This window comes from Ascaphus truei, chromosome 19 (genome assembly GCF_040206685.1).
Source record: "Ascaphus truei isolate aAscTru1 chromosome 19, aAscTru1.hap1, whole genome shotgun sequence".
In the NCBI taxonomy this organism is placed as follows: domain Eukaryota; kingdom Metazoa; phylum Chordata; class Amphibia; order Anura; family Ascaphidae; genus Ascaphus; species Ascaphus truei.
Window position 1 is genome coordinate 22,477,961 of NC_134501.1, and position 10,653 is coordinate 22,488,613.

Below are 10,653 nucleotides of genomic sequence, written 5' to 3' on the forward strand. Positions count from 1 at the left end.
GCATGCTTCCCTATTCCAGGGAACTGGAGTTTGTTAAGCAAGATAACATGATCAACAATATCAAAAGCCTTTGCAAAATCTAGGAATACTGCACCAGTGAGTGGTCCCAGTTCCATTAGAATTCTTAGAATCTTTGATCAAATCGCTATTCTAGAGCCCCGATAACATTATCAAGGCTACTAGAATTGCACGATTTTATAAAAATTGCGATTTTGGGCTTCTCGCCAGCTCCCGCACTATGTGTTTGGCTGGGAGCCAGAAATCGCAAGAAAATGCTTTCCCCGCACGATTTAACCAACTTTTCAAGGCTTTCGGAATAGCTACCTAGAAAAAATTGGCGATAGCTGCTCAAAATCCTCAATAAGTTGGTTATCGCGGCTACTAGAATAGGCCCCTTAGTGTACATGTTCAGTAGATGATGTCACATGATATTTTCATTTTTAATAAAGTCCTCCAACGAAAGCATTTTTATTTTACAGCAGGGCCCCGGGTATACGGCGGGTTCCGTTCCAGAGGCCCGCCGTATAATGAAAATCGCCGGAAAGCGGATCCGGCGATTTTCAGTGCTGCGCATGCGCAAACCAGCATTTTCGCCGTTCTGCGCATGTGCGGCCTGCGTGCGCAGCCGGCGGTCTGCGCATGCGCGCTGGGTGCACCCGCCCATTCTGCGCATGCGCGATTTTAAATTCAACATGGCGGCCCCCTTCTCGATGCCGCCGTATCAGCGGATCGCCGAAAAGCGGAGCGCCGAGAAGCGGGGCCCTGCTGTATTTATATACTAACCTGCATAATTCCTTAGTTAATGTTTCCTAAAGTAGGATATTTATCTATATGTATTTACTTTGCATTAAGATGATATATAGTATACCATCTGTATACTTCCCTGATTAAATGTTGGTGAATTATATTATGTACTAGCTGAGAGCCCCGGCGTTGCCCGGGATGTGTGTGGTGTGGGGGTGGCATTTGGGTGGGGAGTGGTCCACGCGGCCCATGGCGGTGTGCGGTGGTACTGCTGCTGTGGCTGTACTGATGGTGATTGTATCGGTGTGCTGATTTGGGAGGGTTTGGTGCTGATGTGGGGGTGCGGATGTGGGTGTGCCGATGGGGGAGGTGCGAAGGTGCCAATGTGTGGGTGCTGATGGTGTTGATGGGGGCTGGGAATGGCGGGGAGCCGAGAATGCCAGTGTGCTGGGGGGGCATGGGATACCGGTGTGCTGATGTGGTGGTGCTGGGGTGTGTGTGTGTATACATGTTTGTGTGTATACATTGTATGTGTGTGTGTGTATACATGTGTGTGTGTGTGTATGTGTACGTGTGTGTGTATACACGTGTGTGTGTATGTGTATACACGTGTGTGTATACACGTGTGTGTATACACGTATGTGTGTGTATACACGTGTGTGTATACACGTGTGTGTGTATACACGTGTGTGTGTGTATACACGTGTGTGTGTATACACGTGTGTGTGTATACACGTGTGTGTGTATACACGTGTGTGTGTGTGTATACACGTGTGTGTGTATACACATGTGTGTGTATACATGTGTGTGTATACACACGTGTGTGTGTATACATTGTGTGTGTGTATACGTGTGTGTGTGTATACATTGTATGTGTGTGTGTATACATGTTTGTGTGTATACATTGTATGTGTGTGTGTGTGTGTATAAGTGTGTGTGTGTGTGTGTGTGTGTGTGTGTGTGTGTGTGAGTGTACATTTGTGTGTGTGTACACATGTGTGTGTGTGTGTATACGTGTGTGTGTGTGTGTATACGTGTGTATACGTGTATACATGTGTATGTGTGTATACATGTGTGTGTATACATGTGTGTGTATACACATGTGTGTGTGTATACATGTGTGTGTATACACATGTGTGTGTATACACATGTGTGTGTATACACATGTGTGTGTACACATGTGTGTGTGTGTACACATGTGTGTGTACACGTGTGTGTGTGTGTGTACACATGTGTGTGTATACACATGTGTGTATACACATGTGTGTGTGTATACACATGTGTGTGTGTATACACATGTGTGTGTGTGTATACACATGTGTGTGTATACATGTGTGTGTGTGTATACATGTGTGTGTGTGTATACATGTGTGTGTATACATGTGTGTGTGTATACATTATGTGTATGTATACCTGTGTGTATACGTGTGTGAGTGTATACGTGTGTGTGTATGTGTACATGTGTGTGTGTGTATGTCTCCGTGTGTGTGTGTATGTCTCCATGTGTGTGTGTATGTCTCCATGTGTGTGTGTACGTGTACATGTGTGTGAGTATACGTGTACGTGTGTGTGTGTGTGTACGTGTCTACGTGTACATGTGTGTGTGTGTGTGTACGTGTACATGTGTGTGTGTGTGTGTGTGTGTACGTGTCTACGTGTACATGTGTGTGTGTGTCTACGTGTACATGTGTGTGTGTCTACGTGTACGTGTGTGTGTGTCTACGTGCGTGTGTGTACGTGTGTGTGTGTGTACGTGTGTGTGTGTGTGTACGTGTGTGTCTACGTGTGTGTCTATGTGTGTGTGTGTGTCTACGTGTGTGTGTTTGTGTATACGTGTGTGTGTTTGTGTCTACGTGTGTGTGTGTATACGTGTGTGTATACGTGTGTGTGTGTCTACGTTTGTGTGTGTGTGTCTACGTGTGTGTGTGTCTACGTGTGTGTGTGTGTGTGTGTCTGTGTGTGTTTGTGTCCCTGTGTGTCCTTTGGCCCGTGACTCCGCCTCAGGGAAGGGGGGGGGGTGGGGGGGGGGAGGTGGTGGGAAGGGGGGGGGGAGGTGGTGGGAAGGAGGAGGGGGAAGGGGAGGTGGTGGGAAGGGGGGGGGAGGTGGTGGGAAGGGGGGGGGTGGGGGGGAGGTGGTGGGAAGGGGGGGGGGTGGGGGGGAGGTGGTGGGAAGGGGGGGGGGGTGGTGGGGAGTTGGGAAGGGGGGTGGGGGAGGTGGGAAGGGGGGTGGAGGTGGTGAGGAGGTGGTGGGAGGTTGTAAGGGGGGAGTGAAGGGGGGGTGAAGGGGAGGTGAAGGGGAGGTGAAGGGGGGGGGTGGAGGGGAGGGGGGGTGGAGGGGAGGTGAAGGGGGGTGGAGATGAGGTGAAGGGGGGGTGGAGGGGAGGTGAAGGGGGGGGGGGTGGAGGGGAGGTGAAGGGGGGGGTGGAGGGGAGGTGAAGGGGGGGGGGGTGGAGGGGAGGTGAAGGGGGGGTGGAGGGGAGGTGAAGGGGGGGGTGGAGGGAGGTGGAAGGGAAGTGAGGGGAGGTGAGGTGAAGGGGGGTGAGGGGAGGTGAAGGGGGGTGAGGGGAGGTGAAGGGGGGTGAGGGGAGGTGAAGGCCGCTCCCTCACCCGTCCGGCCGCTCACTCACCCCTCCGGCAGCTCCCTCACCCGTCCGGCCGCTCCCACGTGGATCTGAGGCGGGAGGCAGCTTGTTGTGGCCGCTCCCCCGCTGTGTCCCGGGCGCTCGCTCCTCCGCTGACTGTAGCGGCGCCGGGGGGGGGGGGGGGGTGGAGGGGAGGTGATTTGAAGGGGGGTGAGGGGTGGGTGAAGGCCGCTCACTCACCCGTCCGGCCGCTCCCACGTGGAACTGAGGCGGGAGGCAGCTTGTTGTGGCCGCTCCCCCGCTGTGTCCCGGGCACTCGCTCCTCCGCTGACTGTAGCGGCGCCGGGGGGGGGGTTTGAAAGCGCGGGAGACACGGGGAGAGGAGGTGCGCGCGGGTGTGGAGGCTGATTTCGGGGAGGAAGAGGCGGAGGCTCCGGCGGGTATGTGAGGCCCCCCCCCCCCCCGGTTATACATGCTGCTAATGTACACCCCCCCCTACTGTGTGTGTGTGTCCCTGTGTGTGTGTGTGTGAGTGTGTGTGTGTGTGTGTGTCCCTGTGTGTGTGTGTGTGTGTGTGTCCCTGTGTGTGTCCCTGTGTGTGTGTTTGTGTCCCTGTGTGTCCTTTGGGCCGTCACTCCGCCTCAGGCCAATGAGAGGTGTGCGGGGCGGCCCAAGGGACCAATGAGATTTCCCCTAGGGACACCGGACATCCAGCAGGCAGGCAGGCAGGCAGGCATGCAGGCAGGCAGGCAGGCAGGCAGGCATACAGTGCTTTCACTAATATAGTATAAGATCTTTTAATCATACCACTATATACCCGTGGATGTTTTTTCTCCATCTGGGGTTCAGTATTTTTTTCTTATGATACCTCCCATTTATAATGATACATATTACAAAATATGAATGATATCCAGTCTTGATAGGGTATCAGAAAATTATCATTCATTGACTTGTTCATTATATTTTTCTTCAAACAGGTTATCCTGACTAATGGTTGTTTTGGCCAGTAATATCAATACAAATATGTAAATATATTCATACTATGATTCCACTCAGCAGGATTTTCTTCTTTTTCGCTGTTATTTTTAAAATGATTATGTAGTCATTCGTTATTGAATACTCTATGGTCAGTGTTGTTTTTAATTTTGACGCATTTGATTTACTCCTTCATCCAGAAGGAGTCGCTGTAGACTGTGTATTGAATGTCGACTGCGGGACTTATTTCTAATTTACCATACAGACAGCGCCATGCGCGCTACGTCATTTCCGGTTTCGGAAAAACATTCAAATAGTACTAATTGGACTAACGATAAGACACTCTTTGACAAAGCGCTGTAATAGCGCGAAACGCGTTAGAGTACTAACCTGCTTTACCTCCATGTTGTCGCCCCTTCAATAAAGCTATTTTTTAAGATAGGATTTGCTTAGCCCCAGTTTCTTGCCACGCAGTGCTCCGCTTTTTTCTCCATGTTTGGATCACGCATCTACTTTCAGCGGGAAAGTTTGAAAGATTGCCTGCGACCTTTCCCTGAACTCAGGTTATGTTGCATGAGGTAAAAAGGGGAGGAGTTAGGCCCTGATGGTTCTATGGCTGAGGGAATGCCAGCCAATCCCAGCCAGTTACAGTCAGCCAGTTAGTGACAATTCCAGACAGTTACAGGCAGCCAGTCAGTTAGTGGCAGTTACAGCCAGCCAGTCAGTTAGTGGCAGTTACAGCCAGTCAGTTAGTGGAGTTACAGCCAGCCAGTCAGTTAGTGGCAGTTACAGCCAGCCAGTCAGTTAGTGACAGTTACAGCCAGTTACAGGCAGCCAGTCAGTTAGTGGCAGTTACAGCCAGCCAGTCAGTTAGTGGCAGTTACAGCCAGCCAGTCAGTTAGTGGCAGTTAGTGGCAGTTACAGCCAGCCAGTCAGTTAGTGGCAGTTACAGCCAGTTACAGGCAGCCAGTCAGTTAGTGGCAGTTACAGGCAGCCAGTCAGTTAGTGGCAGTTACAGCCAGCCAGTCAGTTAGTGGCAGTTACAGCCAGCCAGTCAGTTAGTGGCAGTTACAGCCAGTTACAGGCAGCCAGTCAGTTAGTGGCAGTTACAGGCAGCCAGTCAGTTAGTGGCAGTTACAGCCAGCCAGTCAGTTAGTGGCAGTTACAGCCAGTTACAGCCAGCCAGTCAGTTAGTGGCAGTTACAGCCAGTTACAGGCAGCCAGTCAGTTAGTGGCAGTTACAGGCAGCCAGTCAGTTAGTGGCAGTTACAGGCAGCCAGTCAGTTAGTGGCAGTTGGAGCTCTCGGAATTCTGAGCACCTGAGTGTCAGTAGGTTTATGGCTGCTGAAGCGGTAACTGCTTCAGCATAGGATGGGAGCAGAATGGGGGGTCCCAACACCTAGGTTATAGGGTACTCCCAGTTACCCCCAGTTAAGTGTGTGTTGTCTGTTTATATGTAGTGTTTTGGATATATTTTTCCAACAAATTAATTTAATAAACTCTTGTGTTTCTGTCTGGCGATATTGATCCCTGGTATAAGTCCTGGTCATCCCGTGAGAACCTGTTTTTTAGTCTTAGGAGTGGGCCAAGCAGTAATTGCATCCACCTTGCCAGGCTCTGAACGCAGTGTCCCTCCCCCTTCCCTAGTGCCCTAGGTACTGTACCTCAGTCATATCCATCTGGCATTTTGCTGGGGTTTTTTTGGTCAGTCCTGTTGCTTTTATACGATTGAGTATTTCTGCCAAGTCTGTGAGATGCTCCTACCAGGAATGGCTAAATACTGCAATATCATTCAAATAAGCTACAGCCCTTCCTTCGAGGCCCTCCAACAGGTGATGCACGAGTCGCTGGAAGGTGGCAGGGGCATTTTTCATCCCAAAAGGCATGACCGGAAACTCATATAAACCAAAGGGGGTGATAAACGCAGACCGTTCTTGAGCCTCTGGTGTCGTGGGGATTTGCCAGTACCGTCTGCTCAAGTCCATAATCGTCAAGTAGCTGGCACCTGCCAGATAGTCTAACAGCTAATCTATCCTGGGCATGGGGTACGCGTCAAACACTGTCGCTTGGTTTAGTCAACGCAGAATCTGGTGGTTCCATCTTTTTAGGGTACTAGGACTACTGGGACTTTTTAATTACCCCCAGCACCAGCATGTCTTCTATCTCCCTTAGGGTTGCCAGGTGTCCGGTATTGAACCGGACAGCGCGGTATTTGGTTACTCTGTCCGGTAAAAAAGTTAATACTGGACATTTATGTGTCCGGTATTACCTCTCTGGACTTAGTAACCTGCCGGCGGGGTGGCTGGAATCGTGGGATTTCCCCCGAGAAGGGAGAGAGCAGGGCTGCTGCTGCTAGCGGGCTGGGCAGCTTCCTCCATCCTGATTGGCTACTGCTGTCTAATGCAGCAAATCAGGATGGAGATGGCAGGAGCCTGGGGGTGGGGCCAAAGAGCAGAGGAAAAGCGTGGAGCAGAGAGAGGCAAGACTGTGTCCTTTGTCCTGTGTGTATGTACTTGTTCTGTTTTGTTGGTGTGTTTGTGTGTTTTCTGTGGCTGTCCTGGGGGGTGAGAGAGGATGAGGGGAGGGGGGGTGAGAGAATGAGGCGAGGGGGGTGAGAGAGGAGGAGGGGGTAAGAGGCGGAGAGGGGGGCGAGAGAGGATGAAGTGGGGTTGAGAGAGGATGATGGGAGGGGGGGTGAGAGAGGATGAGGGGAGAGGGGTGAGAGAGGATGAGGGGGGGTGAGAAAGGATGAGGGGAGGGTGGGTGATAGAGGATGAGGGGAGGGAGTGAGAGAGGAGGTGAGTGAGGATGAGCGGGGGTGAGAGAGGATATGGGGGGGTGAGATGAGGAAGGGGGGGTTAGAGAGGGAAAGGTGGGGTGAGAGGATGAAGGCGGGTGAAAGAGGAGAGGAGGGTGAGAGAGGATTAGGGGAGTGAGAGGATTAGGGGACATAGTGAGGTTGAGCAGGGGTGAGAGGATGAGGAGGGGTGCAACAATCTTGGAATTTGTGGGAGAGGAGAATTAAGATCAGTATTGCTCACCATGGACCTGTATGACTGCAGGTCAGTTATTTATAAATGATCTGACTATTACGTAATTTGTTCTAAATTTCACTCCAAGCTCGCACCAATTTGCACCATTTCATATTCTATTTCCTAAAAAAGTCCTAGGGTGGACACTCCCTCCAAGACTCCTCCACAGACTTTTTACGAAATAGAATATAAATTGGTGCAAATTGGTGTATATTTGGAGTGAAATTTAGAAAAAATTATGTAACAGTCAGGTCATTTATAAATAACATTCTTCCTCACCAACGATTCTCGCGAGTCGCACCTTTCACCCTTGTGTTTAGGGTTGCCAGGCTTCTCTAAAAATACTAATCTTCCTCGTTATGTCTCACTGCAATTCCAGGGATACTCTGTCTGAGGGGGGTTTGGCCCCTTGTATCGACCACATGTGTAGCTGTGAGTTCTACCTGGCCTCCCTGCAGTGTTAGATTTGCCATTAGGCCCAGGCCTAAGGCTGAACTTATACTGTGCATGCGCCAAGCACAAAGTGCAGGATTCCTTTGAGGCCACGCGCGCATGTCGGAGCAACCGCATTTTACAAGATATGTGTCTTTTCAAGCGGCGGCTGCGTCACTTGAGCGGTTCAGCCAATCAAGGGCAAACCAGCTCCATGATGTCATGGCCACGCCCACCAATCGCCTCCTACACTATGAGCACAGTTCGCTTGTGGCTACTACAGCAAGAGCACGCACTCTCGCAAGCAAGTGGAGCATTTGAGCTCGGCCTAAGGCGGAGCTCATACCCTGCGCTCGCTTGTTAGGCCAGGTCCATAGTGCCTTCGCCCGTGCGGAGGCGTGCGCGGCCATGACGTCACCCGCTTGAAGCGGGTGCGTTTTTTGGCCATGGTACGCGTGTCTAGGGGTGTGTCAGTGATGTCACGGAGCTGTTAAAAACCGATCACGTGACCTGTCTGTTGCGCTGAGAAATAACTGATTTCTCCCGCAACGCGTGCCCCCTCCTGATTCCGCGCGGATGTGCCCGCACGCCGCATGAACGAGAACATTGACTTAAGGCAGTCTGTGCGCTCAGCGTGCGGACGCCTCCGCACGATCTGCAGTACCATGGCCCCAGCCTCAGAGTGTGAGTGTCCGCCTTTCCGTGCTGCTGTCTCCCCTGCATTTTGTGAACATGCACTTCAGTCGGATTCGTGCGACTGGAAGGCGGGCCATTGACGTCACTTCCGCTTCCTCTGTTTCATCTGTAAACAAAGAAAGTGCTGTCAATGGAGCACAAACTGCATGTACTGTATTACTGCTGATGGATAATATTTACTTAGAAACATGGCGGTTACATCGGAACCCCATAACGGAGCCTGTAACTCGGGAAGCAGGGCGTCCCCTGGGCTGAAACGAATGCGGTTCAGCTTGGGAGACCCCGTGCTTTAATACCGTGTTATAAAAATAAAATAAAAGCCACGCGATCGCTTGTTAGAGACGCGCAGGGAGGGTGACTGATTCTGTATCACTCTTAGTGGGCATTTCTTAGGCTAGGTCCCCGCTGCCGACGGCGGCGTTCGCGCCTCTCACCAGTCCCTCACCTCCTTTCTAGCAGGTCTCCTTGCTTGTTGTCATACTTCGCGTCAGCCAGCAGGGCATACAACAAGATTGTGTCCCCATGCGGCGACGCGTCACATGGTGCGCTGTGGGCCAATCAAGAGGGGAGATCGCCGGAGTCTTGCTTTTCTCCTGAGCTGGAATGTGTTCAATGGAAATGTCTGTCAAAGCAAAACCAAAAAATAACGACGGTATGGCAGAAGAACAAACACACAGCCACTCATTTAAATAAAGCAGGCAAGAAATATTGATCGAAAATGCTCCAAAATATGCCGTATTATTATTGTTCATCCGCTTTTCTTTCTCACTTTGCCGGAGCGGCTGCAGCAAAGGGTCTCTTGGCGGCTAAATGCAGATGCTATGATAGAAGACTGAGCAATTTAGTGCAGCTATCAGCCGGAGGTGAGCGAATACTGGCAATAAAGCCATTATGCTAAGCACGCTAAGCCACCCCCCCCCCCCCCAGGCACAGAATAAACCTGTCCTTTTTCATGCTAAAAACATTAGGAGTCAAACTCCCCACACATGCTACAAATACAGCAGCAAGCCCTCAGGCACAGACAAGACACTGTGTAACCCAGAGCAAAGAATGCTGCACATGTTCTTAGAAAAGCTTCACTTCCAGGAGTACCCGGCTGTGATGACCATGAGTCCTGGGGTAAGATGGAGTAAGGAGCAAACTCCTAGCTTTAGTATCAGGAATCTGTGCGTTATGCTGACATTCTCCGTAAATATATACTGCTGGGCAGAGACCCATCACAGCATTGTAACCGATTTCCGAAGCTCATGAGTTTTGCTTTAAATTTAAAAAAAACACACCCACCATGTGGAAAAGGTAAATAAATATATACCAATGTAGATGAGCGTCTGCTGCTGTGTAAAGGGTAGCCCAAGACCCTAGAATCTAGTAACAAAAAAACAAAAGAAGCTCAACTTCTTCTGAAGAAGTGGCCTGTTGAGCTACAAAACGCCGCGTAGGAGAGATACCATTCAACCTATATACTTTTATTATTCATATTCCAAGGTGTATTTTATTGTTGTCAAATGGTTTGCTGAACACCGATTTGATTTCCTCTTCTGCGCATGTGCCGCGCTGTTGCCTGCCTCTGTGGTTGCCAAGTGAGGTCTGAATCATTACTGGCAGACGCTGTTACTCAAAGCAGAGCGGGCGCTCTGACGTCACAGAAGGGCCCACGGGACCACGCCGTCACGCTGCCTGACTGATCGGGAAACACAGTGAGGTCTGCAGAGGAACCTGTGTACTACTTGCGAGCAAAGGACAACCGCTCCCCAGGATCCACTAAGCGTATTGACGCTATTTACAGGACATTGAGACTGTGGCAGAGTCATCAATTATCTGGCATTTCACCTACCTGTAGGTGGAAAGGAGAGTGAAGCTCTGGTGGTTCCTGGTTGCAGACGCTGGTAACTGCCACTCTGTGGCTCTATGCTTGATTAATCTACCTTGATGTGCGCATAACCTTGAAACACCTTATATATAAACATAGTTTATTACATTTTCACGATGAGTGTTGTGCGCTTTGTTTGTTTTTTTTGTTACTAGCAAGTTCATGGCTTCGTCACCACCCGGCCCGTTTAGGCCACGCCCCCCGCACCGCCTACAGCTGCTAACAGACCGCAGATCGAGGTTGTCAGCTGTGCACGCGCCGCCAGAACGCCAGGCGTACGTGTAGCAGCCTCCAGCGGGACCTTAGCCTTACAGACAGGTGC

The 10,653-nt window shown here is 50.8% G+C and overlaps 1 long non-coding RNA gene across 1 annotated transcript in view; it reads right to left on the reverse strand.

The window, feature by feature from the left end:
• LOC142470037 (uncharacterized) overlaps nucleotides 1–5,815 on the reverse strand; it is a 17,421-nt gene extending 11,606 nt beyond the window's left edge. Inside the window, exon 1 of the long non-coding RNA XR_012789153.1 lies at nucleotides 4,692–5,815. This is a non-coding gene — a long non-coding RNA (uncharacterized LOC142470037). The remainder of the gene's footprint in view (nucleotides 1–4,691) is intronic.
• Between the last annotated feature and the right edge of the window lie 4,838 nt (nucleotides 5,816–10,653).